Source organism: Berghia stephanieae, chromosome 1 (assembly GCF_034508935.2).
Source record: "Berghia stephanieae isolate SIO BIC M18660-M18661 chromosome 1, UCSD_Bste_1.3, whole genome shotgun sequence".
NCBI lineage: Eukaryota > Metazoa > Mollusca > Gastropoda > Nudibranchia > Aeolidiidae > Berghia > Berghia stephanieae.
The window spans coordinates 71,776,793-71,793,444 of record NC_088360.1 but is presented as its reverse complement, the minus strand read 5'-3'; the positions used below and the strand labels follow the sequence as shown (position 1 = coordinate 71,793,444).

Sequence of the window (16,652 nt, the reverse complement as noted above, 5' to 3'; positions counted from 1 at the left end):
TAAGTTCTTTATCAACTTTATTCATGAGTTCTTTAATTGATTCGCTAATTTCTGTCTTATCGTAAGACTTTTTGAATATCTAATTGTTCTGAAAACAAATGAAATGTGTCTTATATTTTTATATTTACCTCCATTTTTATATTTAAACCAAATCCCTCCAACATTTATCTGGGTGGGGTTCCTGACTACCCATAGTGGACAGGGAGGCACTTACTGTGTCTTCTATCCCCCTGTATCTGTTTTCCAACATGCTTTCTGTCTTTGTCTTGGAATGAGATTTCTTGGTTTTGTCCCGGTCCTGGCCGGATACCCTGGCTGAGTGAGAAACAATCAGATGTGTAGTTAGTTTTGGGAGATGATATCTTTTTCCTTGTAAATCATCTCTCTGTTATGCACTGTATTGTGTTTTGTTGACGTATTTTATATGATTTGTAACCATTTGAGTGTATCCCTCTGTATCCCTCTTAGCTGGGACCTGTGCTTGTGTCTGGATGACACTTTTAGGTGATCTAAAACTAAGTACTTTGATAGTGTGCTCTTGGAATCTAGATCTGTTTCCAATTTGAACAAATTCCCCTTTGTCTTACCTTTTCTTGGATGATCTTTAATTGTAATTCTATAACTTTTTACTATCCCAGTTTCTTCCTTTTTACTGGCGCTGATATGATCTCAATGTGTTGCAAGCGCCGTAAAACCCTTAAACACAAAACAAATAAATGAAATCATTTATAACTGGCCCTGATATTTTGATTTTTAAAATACCAATTTTTATGGAATTGCCAACAACATTTATACTCCACACAGATATTATATTACCACAACTCCTCTTTATGTTGATGCAATCTTGCCTGTACTTCTTTGCCAGTCTTTCTAATGACATGATTCGCTTTTAGGACTATTGCAACGCCAACAACATTGTCGATGTGATATTATATAACACCAGGGTGACAATCTAGCATATTTTCTAAATTGTGAAAGAATCAATTGATAGCTGGTTTGCTGAAACCAACCTCTCTTCTTATGCAGGTATTTTCAGTATTCTGAATGCAGAGGGATTTATTTCGTTTCATAAAAGAAATGAGCCAATCTTTCCCTAGTTTCTTTTAGAGCCCATGATGGCGGTGTCTTGACATTAAGTTTCTTTGCACATGGAACAGTAGAGCTCTTTTCTCAAATGAAGACGGTCCATAATGTAGATCTGCACTTTGTAAACGATAGTTTGAAAGGACGATTCCTGTTTATCTGAAAACACTTGCAAATAACTGTGATAGCCAGGTGAGGCTGAAAAGTGACACATGCCATGTGCTTGTGCTATTATCCATAAAGATGCTCCTTGTTGTACCTCTAAAGCAGCTGCTTCATAGAGCCTCTCTACAATTGGAGCCTCTTGTTGTTTTCCTTTGGTAGTTGCGCAGTATATTTATGGTGTTTCTCAACGAATAATGGCGATTCAGTCGGATAACAGTGATGATAAATAAGGATGATTATGAGAAATAATCAACATGGAGATAATACTAAGCATAATATTAAGAGAAAAATGATAGTTCAAGAATTTATAAAAGCTTTTTTTTAAAAAAGATGTGGTCGGTACTTGAAACACGTGTTTTTTCTTATAAGATCCTACCACCAACTGCCAAAATGCAAAAACAATACAAGTATAAGACAATAAAATAAGAAAAACAAGAAAGCAATGACTATCATGGCAGGCAAGTTGTAAGAGCATTACAAACAGCCCCTCTCACTCTGTTACAACTTGCCCCATAATGGGTTTTGAACGTATTAGAAGAGCAAAGAAAATTGATGTTATAATAACCAAGCATGCTATTATGTAGATGAATAATAGCAAAAATCCTCCCATAGTGGGCAGGGAGTTACTTGCTGTGCCTTTTATCCCCTTATATATTGTTTTCCAATTTGCTTTCTTTGTCTTGGAATGAGATTACTTGGTTTTGCCCTGGCCCTGGTCGTATTGCTTGGCTGGGAGGGAAATAGACAAATGCATAGTTATTGTTTTGGGAGATGATAGTTTTTCCTTGTAAATCATCTCTCTGTTATGTACTTTTATATTTGTTATTTTGAATGTTTAATGTAAACATTTTAGTGTATTCCTCTTAGTCGGACTTTGTGCTGGTGTCTGGGTGAGACATTAAGGTTATCTCAAACTAAGTACATTGATTGTGTGCTCTTGGAATCTACATCTGTTCCCTATTTGAATCATTCCCCTTTTGTCTTACTTTTCTCTCAAGTCCTTTTAATTGTACATCTAGAATGTTTACACTATCCAATTTTCATCCTTTTTATTGGCGCTCATATGACCTTAATGTGTTGCAAGCGCCGTAAAACCCTTAAAAACAAAAAACAACATAGCAAAAATCAAATATTAAGTAAAATTGTACATACCATCTTACAGCAACAAATCAGCTGAAATTTATCAATTTATGATTTTTCACTTTGTACAGCAAAATCAGGTTTCATTGTCATCTGTCATGATATGTATTTTATTTGCGACCATTGAAACAGATACGTGTAGAGAGTGATGACATCAAAATTGTGAAGAAATTTTACCCCTGTCCAGTCAGTTGTGTATCCTCTGGGAGCTTTGTTACAACTAGCTCCTGTCACATTTGGCCCAACCCTAGGACGAGACATGATCCTGTTAGGCGCCCTTACATTATTTTTTTTTTCTGACAGAGACAATGCTGTTTCTGGTCAGATGTTCACTTCACAGCTAAGTATGGTCGAGAATGCGAATAAAATTTCACCGTCCTCAGCGGGAGTCTTTCTCCTGTGTTTTAATGTAAGTCTTTACCGATGCTCAAATGAAACAACAGAGTTGTAGGTATTGTTAATCTCGAATGAATAAGTAAACGAATGTGGATTAACTGACTTAAATACGTAATTTATATTTTTTAAATCACTGCGCCACAACATATTTATATCTTTTATTCTCTCAAACTTTTGTACTAAATGGATGAATATAAAAAAAATATATTTCTGATCTCTGTTTGTATAAATGATAATAATGTTGATAGTGGATGATGATGATGATGATGATGATGATGATGATGATGATGATGATGATGATGATGATGATGATTCTATTGCAAAGTACTTGTCATCAAATCTAACAGACATAGCTAACTAATTACTGCTGGGTCGACATGGGGGTCAGAAAAAAATATTACAACAATGATAGTAATGATAATAATAATAATAATAATAATAATAATAATAATAATGATAATAATAATTATTATTATTATAATGATAACGATAATAATGTTAAAATTGATATTATTATTATTATTATTATTATTATTATTATTATTATTATTATTATTATTATTATATTATTATTATTATTATTATTATTATTGTCGTTGATGTTACTGTAATAATAACAAGTATTAATATTGTTGTTATTGTTATCATTGATTTATTTATCATCATTAATTTGTTGGTGTCTACTATCAACCTATATCTGTTTTCCAACTTGCTTTCTGTCTTTGTCTTTGAATGAGATTACTTGGTTTGTCCTGGCCCTGGCCGGATACCCTTGCTGGGAGGTAAACAGTCAAATGTATAGGTAGAGTTTTGGGAGATGATATTTTTTGTCTTTTAAATCATCTCTCTGTTATGCATTGTATTAATTTTTGTGTTATATATATAATAATAATTTGTAAACATTTGAGTGTATTCCTCTTAGTGGGGACTGTGCTTGTGTCTGGATGTAATTTTGAGGTGATCTTAAACTAAGTAGTTTGATAGTGTGCTCTTGGAATTACATCTGTCTCCCAGTTGAACCAATTCCCCTTTGTCTTACCTTTTCTTAAGAGCTTTAATCTGGGTGGGGATCCTGACCTCCCATAGTGGGCAGGGAGGTACATGCTGTGTCTTCTATCCCCCCATACCCGTTTCCCAATTGTTTCCTGTCATTGTCTTGGAATGAGATTACTTAGTTTTGTCCTGATCCTTGCCGGAGCTCCTTGGCTGGGAGGGAAACAGTCGAATGTATAGTTATAGTTTTGGGAGATGATATTTTTTTCCTTGTAAATCATCTCTCTGTTATGCATTGTATTATGTTGAGTTTACATATTATATAAAATAATTGGTAAACATTTGAGTGTATTCCTCTTAGATGGGACCTGTGCTTGTGTCTGGATGAGACTTTTAGGTGATCTCAAACTAAGTGCATTGGTGGTCTGCTCTTGGAATCTACATCTGATCCCTATTTGTTCCCAGTTCCCCTATGTCTTACTTTTTCTTGGGTGCTTTTATTGTAATTCTATAACTTTTTACTATCCCATTTTCTTCCTTTTTACTGGCGCTGATATAACCTAAATGTGTTGCAAGCGCCGTAAAACCCTTAAAAACAAAACAAAAAACATAAGAGCTTTAATTGTAATTCTAGAACTTTTTACTATCCCATTTCTTTTCTTGTTACTGGCGCTGATATGGCCTCAATGTGTTGCAACTGGGTGGGGTTCCTACCTCCCATAGCGGGCAGGGAGGTACTTGCTGTGTCTTCTATCCCCTCTTATCTGTTTTCCAATTGCTTTCTGTCTTTGTCTTGGAGTGAGATTGCCTGGTTTAGTCCTGACCTTGGTCGGAGTCCTTGGCTGAGAGGGAAACAGTCGAATGTGTAGTTATAGTTTTGGGAGATGATATTTTTTTCCTTGTAAATCATCTCTGTTATGTACGGTTACTCTTTTTATTTTTAACATATGATTTGTAGACATTTGAGTGTATTCCTCTTAGTGGGGACCTGTGCTTGTGTCTGGATGAGACTTAGGTGATTTCAAACTAAGTACAATGATAGCGTGCTCTTGGAATCTACATCTGTTTCCTATTTGAACCAATTCCCCTTTGTCTGCCTTGTTCTTGGATGCTTTAATTGTAATTCTAGAACTTTTTACTATCCCATTTTCTTCCTTTTTACTGGCGCTGATATGACCTTAATGTGTTGCAAGCGCCGTAAAACCCTAAAAAACAAACAAAACAATGTGTTGCAAGTGCCGTAAAACCCTTAAAAACATAAAACAAAAAACAACAAAAAAAAAAACCCAAAAAATTATTAATACAGGTTTTTTGGAAGTGGATTGATTTTATAGCATGTCATAAATATATATGTATCTTTTATAGCGTTGATATACTTGGATACACAATGTTTTTTTTTCTTTTAAATAATTATTTTAGGATAGAATGGAAATTCACAAATAAATACCTATATACAAAATATTTAATTAAAATATAGATGATAATGTACTTAACCAAGATACATTCCTTTCTCATTTTTTAAAGTAAAATTCTACTTTTATTTTTTTTACATAATTTTCAGTAAAAAATGTTTATAAGTTAAATTCAAAGGTGTCAAAGAAACATTATCTTTGTAATAAAATTGCATTGAACAGTGCCAGAGTCGCGCACACGAGTATTTCATTAATATTTTTGTTTTCTTCTTCTTACTGAAGGTACACCTTTTGATGGGATGCTGTGCTTGTGCCAATAGTCTTCAGAGCCATTCGGCCCATGGAGCCGGAGTTTATCTCGGTTTCTATAGTGTGAACTGGACAATAGCAATTGTTTACTACCCTTTGGATAGTGGGTTGGGTTCCTGAACGCCCATAGTGGGCAGGGAGGCACTTACTGTATCTTCTACCCCCCTCTATCTGTTTTCCACCATGCTTTCTGTCCGTGTCTTGGAATATTATTCTTGGTTTTGTCTTGGCCTTGGCCGGATACCCCAGCTGGGAGGGAAACAATCAAATTTATAGTTAGAGTTTTGGGAGATGAAATCTTTTGTCTTGTAAATCACCTCTCTGTTATATGTATATATATATATATATATATATATATATATATATATATATATATATATATATATATATATATATATATATATATATATATATAACAGTATATAACTCTCTGTGAGACTTTAGGGGATCTCAGACTAAGTACACAGATACTGTGCTCTTGGAATCTACATCTGTTCACTAAATAAATCATTCCCCTTCGCCTTACTTTTTCTAGCGTGCTTTCAATTGTAAATCTGTATTTTTTTTACTATTTCATTTTCTCCTTTTTACTGGCACTGACATAACGGGCAGGGAGGTACATACTTTGTCTTCTATCCCCTTATATCTGTTTTCCAACATGCTTTCTGTCTTTGTCTTGGAATGAGATTACTTGGTTTTGTCCTGGCACTGGCCGGATACCCTGGCTGGGGGGGGGGGGGGGGGGGGGGGGGGGGGGGGGGGGGGGGGGGGGGGGGGGGGGGGGGGGGGGAGGGGGGGGGGAGGGGGGGGGGGGGGGGTCAAATGGTGTAGTTATTGTTTTGGGAGATGATATTTTTTCCCCTTGTAAATCATCTCTCTGTTATGTATTATTATTATTATATTTGTTGTTTTGAATTTATAATGTAAGCATTTGAGTGTATTCCTCTTAGTAGGGATCTGTGCTCGTGTCTGGATGAGACTTTTAGGTGATCTCAAACTAAGTACATTGATGGCATGCTCTTGGAATATACACCAATTCCCTATTTGTACCATTCCCCTTTGTCTAACCTTTTCTTGGGTGCTTTCATTGTAATTCTAGAACTTTTTACTATCCCATTTTCTTCCTTTTTACTGGCGCTGATATGACCTTAATGTGTTGCAAGCGCCGTAAAACCCTTCAAAACATTAAAAACAAAACTGGACTGAAATGATCTAAATGTATCGTAAACGGCGTAAACCCATTAAAAACAAAACAAAAACCAAAATCCATTGGATAGGACGCTTTTCTTGGAATGGGATTACTTGGTTCTGTCCTGGCCCTTTGCAGGGTCCTTAGCTGAGGAGTCAAATGAAGTGTTAGTTTTGGGAGGTGATATTTTTTCCCTTGTAAATAATCTCCCTGCTATGTACTGATATATTATTTTTTTAAATATATCTTGAAAGCATTTGAGTGTATTCTTCTCGGTGGGAACCTGTGCTGGTGTCTGGATGAGACTTTAAGGTGATATCAAACTTAAGCACATTGATGGCATGCTCTTGGAATCTACATTGGTTCCTTATTTGAACCAATTCCCCTTTGTCTTACTTTTTCTCGAGTACCTTATTGGTAAAGTCTGTCCTTTATGGATGTGAAACTTGGAATGTATCACAGGCATGTATAAGGAGGGTACATATTTTCGTAAACAGGTGCATGCGTAAGCTACTCAGATAAAATGGATGGATAGAATTAAAAATGAAGAAGTATGGAAAAGAACACAGCGGAAACCAATGGGAGAGGAAATAGGAAGAAGACGATGGAGGTGGATTGGACACACCTTAAGAAAGATTGACTCCACTATAACAAAGAAAGTATTAGACTGGAACCCTCAGGGCAGAAAATCAAGGGGCAGGCCATGAGGAACACGGAGAAGAATTAAAGAAGCTGATATACAGAGAAGTGATAAGACATGGAACGCGATAAAAAAGTTAGCCCAGGAATAAGAAGGATGGAAACTGTTTGACTGTGGCATATACCCTGACCCAGGGTGAAAAAGGCAATGATGAAGATGATGATGACCTTATTGGTATTCTTCCTTTTTGCTGGCGCTGACATGACCTTAGCGTGTTGCAAGTGCCGTAAAACCCTTTAAAACAAATAAACTCAATCTAAACATAAGAAAGGATGGCTCTTGGAAATCTACTTCTCTTTCCTGTTTTAAATAGTCTGCCTGTCTCACATTTTTCGTGTGCGCGTGTGGGTGCAGACATGATGTTTATATTTTTTCAATTATAGTTTTACTTGATCTGAAGTGATATGATCATATGATATGATAATAATAATAATGATGATGATGATGATGATGATGATGATGATGTTGATAATAATAATAAAATAATAATAATAATAATAACAAATATAATAATGATGATGATGATGATGATGATGATGATGATAATGATAATATGCTATAATGATAAATAATAATAATAATAATAATAATAATAATAATAATAATAATAATGATAATAATAATATAATAATAATAATAATAATAATATAAAATAATAATAATAATAATAATAATAATAATAATAATAATAAGACGAAGAAGAAGAATAAATAGTAATAATAATAATAATAATAATAATAATAATAATAATAATAATAATAATAAATAATAATAATGATAATAGTAAATGTGATGATGATGATGATGAATAATAATAATAATATATAATAATAATAATAATAATAATAATAATAATAATAATAATAATAATGATGATGATGATGATGATGATGATGATGATGATGATAAGGACGATGATAATAATAATAATAATAATAATAATAATAATAATAATAATAATAATAATAATAATAATAATAATAATAATAATGATAATAATAATAATAACTGATATAAATTATAATAATAGCGATGATTATGATGATGATGATGATGATGATTATGATGATAATAGTAATAATAATGATAATAATGTTATAATAATTTTCATAATAATAACAGTAATAATGATAATAATAACGATTATAATAATAATAATAATAATAATAATAATAATAATAATAATAATAATAATAATAATAATAATAATAATAATAATAATAATAATAATAAAAATAATAATAATAATAAAATAATAATAATAATATGATCTTTATTGTTCATAAAGGCGCTTTGTTGTTTGGTTTACAATGTTCAAAAGTACACCCACTCATTTACTTGTACTAAAACATATATAATTCAAATTCAACAACGTACCAATGACGTAAGGAGAGAATACCTATAACTGACCACTCAGAACCAAATGACAGATGCATAATGGAATGCACTTGTGAGTAATGCTCTTGATGCATGATCATAGGTCACCGTGAAGCATGTCTCGGGGCAAGGTAAAATCCGGTGGACTGTTTACAGACCATCTCGAGTGGCGAGCAGTAGGCGGGCACCATGAACGACAATTCCGGATATGTGACTAAATGGTGATCCAACCTGATTCCTCCATCATTAGAAGTTGCTGCTTCCTTATTGCAGTCAGGGGGTTTGTTTGTTCTAAAGGGTTTTACGACGCTTGCAATCCATTTAGGTCACATCAGCTCCAGTAATAATGAAGAAAATGGGATAGTAAAAATTTCTAGAATTACAATTAAAGCACCCAAGAACAAGTAAGACAAATGGGAATTTGTTCAAATAGGGAACAGATGTAGATTCAAAGTATCAGTGTACTTAGTTTGAGATTATCTAAATTATGTCTAACCCAAACACAATCACAGGATCCCACTAAGAGTAAACCGCTCACATGTTCACATGTTTGTATGTAAAACAAAAAAACAAACAAAATACAATGCATAACAGAAAGATGATTTACAAGACAAAAAAAATCAGCTCCCAAAACTATTACAACCCATTTGACTGTTTCCTTCCCAGCCAAAAGATCCCGTCCAGATAATCTCATTTCAAGACAAAACAGAAAGCAAATTGGGAAACAGATATAGGGGTATAGAAGAGACGGCAAGTCCCTCCCTGCCCGCAATGAGAGCCAGATGGTTTAAGTGCATAAAAGAGGGGCGGATATTTCTTAGGAATATCGCATGGACGTGTCTATAAAAACGGTTTTGCATCCCCGTTATTTATACTAAAGCGACCCACTCTGGTATCTGAATGATCCTAGTCACCCCGAATCCATACCGCATTGACCAAAAGATTAAAATTAAGAGCTGATTCCAAAGAAGTGGAAATTTACAATTCGTGCCAGTCAGCACAATAATGACCTCTGGGCCAGAGTTTATCACGGTTTCTGTGACGTTAAACGGACAGTAATAATTAATTGCTACCCTCTAGAAAGGCTGCTATAGTCCATCACAAAGTAATTTCTGTTTTACCCGACTCCATCAATCCAATAATTTCTATGTAGACAGGATCAAGGTCTGAAAAAAATCTAAACTGCACCCGGTGATTTTTATAAAGGGAATAGTCTACAATTGAACACTCGTTGTGTCTACACAATTACCATCTTTTTGTTATTTTTCACACTGTTAAAGAAGGTCTTAGTCCAAGCATCCGCCACGTTGTAATACACGTTTAACTGCATTTCCTATAGATGAATACAAATATAAGTCATGAATATTTAATTCCTTTTTAATCATATAAGGTCAAATATTATGGTAGGATATTCAACGAGCGATATTTGACAATATCGTGGTCAATGGACATAATGAAGGTGAAATGGGATTGGGTTTTTAGTTCTCTATTGTATTCAATCGAGTAGTCAAAGTCATTCATATAATAATACTGCCATTCATTGACTAACAAAACACATTTTCAAAGAAGTCTCAGGTCAAAATCTCTTTGATATATTAAGATTTGTAATAATTTATAATATATATATATATATATATATATATATATATATATATATATATATATATATATATTATATATATATATATATATATATATAAATTATTCGTTTGGAGTAAGAATTTTTTCTTCGGACATTATTAAGGATTACGCCGACTGAGGACGTGTAAAGAGACACAGAAACGAACGTCTCGGCCACAAAAAATGTGAGTGACAATTTGTATTCTATATATATATATATATATATATATATATATATATATATATATATATATATATATAGAGAGAGAGAGAGAGAGAGAGAGAGGGGGGGGGGGGTATAAAACAAAATCACGAAATAGAAGTGCCCGTAGGTTGCTTAATTAATAAGTATGATTCGATGGAGTAAATATTGTTCATTCGAATAATATATATATATATATATATATATATATATATATATATATATATATATATATATATATGTGTGTGTGTGTGTGTTTGTGTGTGTGTGTGTGTGTGTGAAGTGAAAATATTCTGGCCAAAATGAAGAAAAGGTATTTTGTAAGTGTCCGACAGTATAACTCTCTATCTTATAATATATCAATTACATGACAAACAACAACCCATTTGATCAAATCGATTTCGACAAATATGAACATTTAGAAAATGTAAACTCGTTCAAATGCCTAGGTCCCACACAAAGATCTGATGATTCGGGAACTCATGAAGTCAAAAGCAGAATTTCAGTGGCCACCTCTGCTTAACAAGGCGGATAATATCTGGTGTAATAAATGGATCCCCTTCCCGACCAAACTAAAACTGTACAAGTCCTTCCTGTCCTGCTATAGGGAATGAGATTAGCGGAAGAGTAGCGTCCCTTGATTGGATGTCACCCATAGTCTGTGACGTCACCGGCTATGGGTGACGTCCAATCAAGGGACGCTACTCTTCCGCTAATCTCATTCCCTATATGGATGCGAGTCGGCAGAAAGCACGAAAATAATCCAGGCATTCGAAAACAATAAATGCATGGGAATACTTCTTGGAAATTCATGGAAAGATCATAAAACCAACGAATATTTACCACTTGGAGGCCCCCAAAATCCTTTGGTTGCTGTTGTCAAAAGAAGGAAGTTGTCATGGTTTGGCCATGTGACCTGCCATACTAGCCTCTCAAGGAACCTTAGAGGAAGAAAGGGAATGAAGGAGACGACCTCAATGCTGGTTGGACAACATCAAGAAGTTTAGACAGACTAACACTGATAAGAAAAGCGGAGGGCAGGACTGGTAGACGAAGACTGGCTGGCGAAGCTGCACTAATGTCAGGAGAATCAGGTGATGTACGGTTATAATCGATTATACATTACGGGCTGTTTATTGACGATAATATCATTACATTTTATTCATTAATTAAATCAATATACAATGGAATGGGAGGGCTCAGCAATCTGTAACGATAATGAACCTGTTTGCTACTGCAATTTACATGAAAAAGTTAACGCCTTGAATTGAGCGCTTAATTATTTAGCAAACGCAAACCATGGAGGTAAAACTTGGACACAATATTATAATTAATAATTTCCGTGCTCACGCAGGCATTACCTGGACAGACAACTCAATACAGAATGACAAGTACCAGAAAGAGTTAAATACAATTTCATAGAAACAACAGACAATGAGGCCTACATTAAGATGTGAAGGATTACACTCTAGGAAAACTCAATCCTTGACTTGTTTTTTTTTTTTTTCAAAAATACAAATCACCTAAAACATGTAACAAAGCATGTATCTTACCTGGTCTTCGTGATCACATAATAGTAAAGGTTGATAATTGAGTCAGAACTCAACGAAAAAGACAAGTTAAGGGAAATATTTATATGGGAAAACAAGAAAACCTTCATAAATGAAAGAATAAACATAACAATTGCGAATAGGTATATTCTTTGAAAAAACTTTCTGTCGCCTCTGACGTTTGTGTCCAATGGTAACATTTTACAAGCAACATCAAATCTATTTTAAATGAAAATGTACCCCCCCCCCCCCAAAAAAAAAAAAATAAATAAAAAAATCTTATTTTAAATTAAAAACCAAAATACGCCCCCCCCCCCCCCCCCGGCCACCCCACGTATTCAAACAAACAAAAATACAACCCAAAACACTATCTACTTAAAAACACACCAATTAACTCCCAAAGAGACTTGTTACAAGGAATAGAAAAGCCAAAAAATAAATAAATAAATAAAAACCGTTAAATGGGAACAACTCTGAAATGACAGCAGCTTTTAATGGTGTCACACTACTATGTTATGATACATGGGTACATGTTCGACAGGTGGCAAGACCCCACTACGATAGTGAGTGTGCCGTGAGGCAGGTTCTCGACCGAAGACAATTCGCTGCCACCAATGACTGCTCTTGCTGGTGCAGAAGCCTGGCAACTTCAGACCCAGTTTCGAGGAATCGATGTCTCCGCCCCCTCGAGGGATTGAATTCGTCCAAACCGACTTCCATCTCGTATATGCAGCTCTGTCCGAAGTCAGAGAAGCTACGTTCAAGGGTTGCCGGAACTTATTTTGGCTCGAAACAGAGGGACCGTTCATTATGCATGCGTTTGGGCGGGGTATCATCATTCCCTCTCTTTTTGATCTTATTAAGCCAGTTGTTTGTAATCGTCTCCCGTCGGACATCGGGGGACTGGATTGCTGCCATTATCGGGTCCCATTCTCTAGGGCGTTATTGTCAGCGTTCCCGACACTATATGCATGGACTTGCGAAGTTTTACATCTACCTTCTCAACGTCCTTGATTCTCCTTCACACTGGAGCGCAATACTCCGCGGTCGAAAGGAATAATGCCAGGGCGGACGTCCCCAGAAGCTCTTGATTAGCACCCAAAGTTATACCCACTCCCTTCCTCAGAAGACTATTGCGTTTCTCTATCATCCTGGCAACTCCTTTTAGATGAACCAGACAGGTAAGGCTGTGGTATTATTACGCTCTCGAGACGGGTCCACACCTTACCTTGAATAACAAGCGCCCAGTCGTCCGCGTATACCAGCCTCAGGGAAGAAGAGTTTGGCACGTCGCTCATGTAGACATTAAACAACAATGGCCCAAAACAGATTCCTGAGGGACCCCATTCCTCAGTTTCTTGACGTTGCTCGTGGTGTCTCACAGGGCGGCGTGGAATTGCCCTCCCGTAAGATTGAAGAGAAAATCGTCAAAGTCTTTTCGCACCTTATGAAATTCCAAGTTTGATAATTGTGTAAACCGTGCAAACAGAATGATGGGAATAATATATAGAACCTTTATAAGTCTTGATAAAACCACATTTTTATATTTGTATAAATCGCTCGTTCGACCAATTCTAGAATACGGAAATTGCATCTGGAGCCCATTATATAAAAGACAATCTATTAGTACTGAAAATGTACAGAGGACAGCTACCAAAAAGATTTATACAATACAGTATTTATCTTATAATGAAAGGTTCGAATTTCTTGACTTACCCAGTTTGAAATATAGAAGAATTCGTGGGGATTCAATTCAGGTTTATAGATTGGTACATGATCTGGATAGGATAAACTTTTCTGATTTGTTTTTCATATTCTAAAATTACTTTTACTAGAGGGGACAAGTTTAAGATTTTTGTCTCAAGATGCTAAACAAACATAAGACAAAACTGGTTCGGTATTCGTATTGTCCAGAAATGGAGCAGTTTGAAATTCGAAACAAAGAATGCAAAATCTATGGATTATTTCAAGGTGTTAGTAGACAGGGAATTATATGATGGAGATTATATATATGACGAATAATACTTGTTTGCACTGCTGTTGACATGGCTTTCAATCTAGTATGTATATATTATGCATTGTTATATTATTATGGTTATCTTCTAAATGTTCTTGTATGTGTGTGTGTGTGTGTGTGTGTGTGTGTGTGTGTGTGTGTGTGTGTGTGTGCTTTGCATGTCACGGTTAAGGATATATGTTTGTACACCACATATACATGAGTACATTTAAGTTGAAATACTATCTTTACCACGTATATCATTATTGTAATCTTTAATCAATTGATTTATGGCATTACTATTAATATTAAGGACATTCAAGGGATTTTATCCTATTTTGCCCTTTACCATAGGTTATGTTATGTTATGTTAATAATAATAATAATAATAATAATAATAATAATAATAATAATAATATAATAATAATAATAATAATAATAATAATAATAATAATAATAATAATAATAATAATAATATAATAATAATAATAATAATAATAATAATAATAATAATAATAATAATAATAATAATAATAATAATAATAAAATAATAATAATAATAATAATAATAATAATAATAATAATAATAATAATAATAATAATAATAATAATAATATAATAATAATAATAATAATAATAATAATAATAATAATAATAATAATAATAATAATAATAATAATAATAATAATAATAATAATATTATTATTATTATTTATTATTATTATATTATTATTATATCCATAATAATATAATAAAAATAATAATAATAATAATAATAATATAATAATAATAATAATAATAATAATAATAATAATAATAATAATAATAATAATAATAATAATATAATAATAATAATAATAATAATAGTAATAATATAAAAAAGATATTAAATAAATGAATATTTACTGTATCATTTATTTGTATAGAATAAGACAATACTGATGGTGACCAACAAAAAAAAAAATAAAAAATAAAAATGAAAACAAATGTAACATTAATCAATAATAACTTGAAATTAGATTTACGACTGGCAAACACCAGTGTTTGGATGATATCAAATGAATGAAAAGTTCTGGGCGATCTTGAATAATTATGGGGTAAAATGACGTAGTTTGGTCTCCGTTATAAAACGATGACAAAATATTGAACAACACTGTGTGATTTTGTCAAGAGGCAAAGAAAATGAGTGATAATAGAGGTACAAAATATATAAAAATGGGCATGGAGAACGGTTGTACAAGGCATGAATTCAAATTTACATAAACCTATTTGCAGGTCAGATAACCAAAATTGTTATGGGCTCATTGTTGTCATGGAAATACTCTCAAACCAACGTAAAATATTGTCCATTACAACGGTGTTAAAACAAGCCCATCATTGCATTCGGTTATCAGACCTGCATGTCGGTTGAGGATGTTGACCTCTTCAAACAAAAGCAATCCACTCTAAAGAATAGTTAAGGTTTTAGTTGAGAGTCTTTTTGGGGATCCCACTGTATAGGGATCCTCATGGCTCAGTCGGTAGATCACTCTCTTCACACACCGGAACCGTGGTCTTTTTTGTTTGTTTTGTTTTTTGTTTTTGGGTTTTACGGCGCTTGCGACACATTTAGGTCATTTCAGCGACAGTAAAAAGGAAGAAAATAGGAGTGAAAAATTCTAGATTTACAATAAATAACACACCAGTAAAAGTAAGACAAAGGGGAAGGGTTTGAATAGAGGATGTAGATTCCAGAAACATACCATATTATGAGATAACCCAAAAGTCTCATCATGACAAAAGCACAGTTTTGTTTGTCTTTGAGATATTTAACGAAGGTTGCAACACAAATGGCTCTTTTAACGCCGGGATAAGTAAGACGATAGGGAAGAACTGATTTATTCAGTATGAGACTAAGATTCACCGTCTCAACTGTATCATAACCAAAATCAAAAATATTTTGAATTTGTATTACCTAATAACAAGATTAAATAAATACATGATATAAATGAAAAATGACAATATCAGATTGATACATAATATATTATATTCACACATTAAAAATAACACATAACAGAGAGATGATTTTCGAGAAGAAAAAAATAAAAAACACATCCCATGATACGATAGACCATACCTCAATGACGTACTGTGCCGTGATCCGAAAATGGTGATTTTTGACCAGCCCTTGTGCTTTAAAGGACCGACACAAAGGAATAACGTTGTCTCTACAAAATGTAGACTTTGCAGTTATGAAACATCAAAGTTTGCGTTGAATGCGCCGGAGGTGTGTATTTTTTTCTTCATTGTTTCCCTTTTCACCGTAGAAGGCATGATTCGCTTGTCATATATATATATATATATATATATATATATATATATATATATATATATATATATATATATATATATATTTCACATACACACATACACCACACAATATATATATATATATATATATATATATATATATATATATATATATATATATATATATATACGTACATACATGTTTATGTTTGGTTTTACTGTGATGATTAA

The 16,652-nt window shown here is 33.4% G+C and overlaps 1 protein-coding gene across 3 annotated transcripts in view; it reads right to left on the bottom strand.

The window, feature by feature from the left end:
• Positions 1-16,652, bottom strand: part of LOC144981136 (carboxypeptidase B-like) — a 438,762-nt gene that overhangs the window by 39,822 nt on the left and 382,288 nt on the right. The window lies entirely within an intron of this gene.